This window comes from Poecilia reticulata, linkage group LG9 (genome assembly GCF_000633615.1).
Source record: "Poecilia reticulata strain Guanapo linkage group LG9, Guppy_female_1.0+MT, whole genome shotgun sequence".
Lineage (NCBI taxonomy): Eukaryota > Metazoa > Chordata > Actinopteri > Cyprinodontiformes > Poeciliidae > Poecilia > Poecilia reticulata.
Window position 1 is genome coordinate 1,297,020 of NC_024339.1, and position 1,762 is coordinate 1,298,781.

The window sequence follows — 1,762 nt, forward strand, 5'->3', positions numbered from 1 at the left end:
GTGTACTGTCTTTTTCCTCTGACTGTTTTTACAGAAATGTCCTGTTCCATGCTAAAACATCAGCAATAAAATGGAGATGTGGAGAAAGGGAAAAGGTAAACAGCRTTAAAAGCTGCTGCTGATGATTACAGCGGCATAACCGCCGGTGAGTGGGCTCAGAAACAAACGCCTCGGGACTCATTATTCACCACAGTGACTGAGTGTTGGCAGACATGAACCTCAGCAGACCTCTACATGCCACAGGCAGCTCTGAATCCACTTGGCTACAGGAGATGGGTACCTGCTCTGGAAATGTCCTTCCTCCTCAAAGTTATTGTTGCTTGGTTCAGAAGAATCAAGAATATTTAAAYATGATCCCTGCAAGTCATTAGCCTAATTGATCCATATTTTGTATTCATCCTTGTCCACAGTGTCTGTTTGCGTGGTGTTTTTGTGCCCTCTGCTAGACTGTAATCATTTCCCTTGCTGACTGAGTGGGAGTTTAACTCTCTAACGCTCCCACCTCTTATATCCTGATCAACACAAACAGCTGCCACTGCTWTCTGTTTCTTATGATTGATATATTCTGATCTAGACATGGAACTCACCTGCTGCCTAGAAGTTGATCTCAGTAATCATCTCAGGAGATTACTCAGTTCCCATGGTGCTCTGGGAAAAGACCAGAATATGGGTGGAACATGGGTTGAAGAGTAGAGGTGGGCGGATCGATCAGAAATATCGATACTAAGTCAGTATCGATGCTAGGATGGTAAGATCAATACTTTAGTTTCAGATTCCATCTTAATATCGAATTTATTTTATTTAGTGTCTAAACTGTAACTCAAGAGATATTTTGTTTATTTGCTCTCAAATTATATTTTTTGGGAAACAATTTGCACACAAATCATGTTGATATGTTAGTAGAGTATTTTGTAGATACTCTACTARCACTGTAGCTACAAACTTTGTCCAAATTCTGTCCAAGGTTTGAACAAAAATAAATCAAAGRAAAAACACAAAGGGTCAGAAGTTTGATGATATATCAAATTTAAATTAAAAGCATTGGTATCAGTGACACAATCCCTGTATTTACTTGGTATTGTATCAATAAAAAAACAGTATCACACCTGTATTGCAGAGGTCACTAACTTTGTACAGTGTATATCTATACACCTCCAAACTCCATGTGAGCTAAAAAAAAAGTCTGTAAAAATGATCCTTTTTGATAAATATTCCAGATGCAGTAGCTTATTTCATCCCGAGTCCTCTGCTATACTGCCACCAGGCTGTTGGAGGCACATAATGACTTTTAACTTTAATTTGATTCAATTTAATTATTTAGTGCAAATTAACAACATGCCATCTCAAGGTACTTTAYAAAACGTCAATTCAATCCATTACACTTCCATTCCCATTGATCCTAGTCAAGKAGAATTTAGTATTTTAATTATTTWAAAAAATAAATATCTGACATTCAGTCTCTAACTAGCTTTTAAACAAACAACAATAATYTGGACAATTTTGATAATAATTGATTTTTTTTATAATGCCCTTCATATCAAATTGAAATCTCAAAGGGCTCATTCACTCCCTGTTGATTGGGACAGTCTGATATGTGAGGCTTTCTGACTAACACCAGCAGCCRGCAGGCAGGGTGGGTGGAGTGTCTTGCTTAGGGTCAAAAACGACGAGGGAATCAAACCGGCAACCGCAGGGCGAACTCCTGCCGCCGCTTCAATTCAACCAGTAATTTGCTATTCTAACTGAGCTGAAGTAAAGTAAG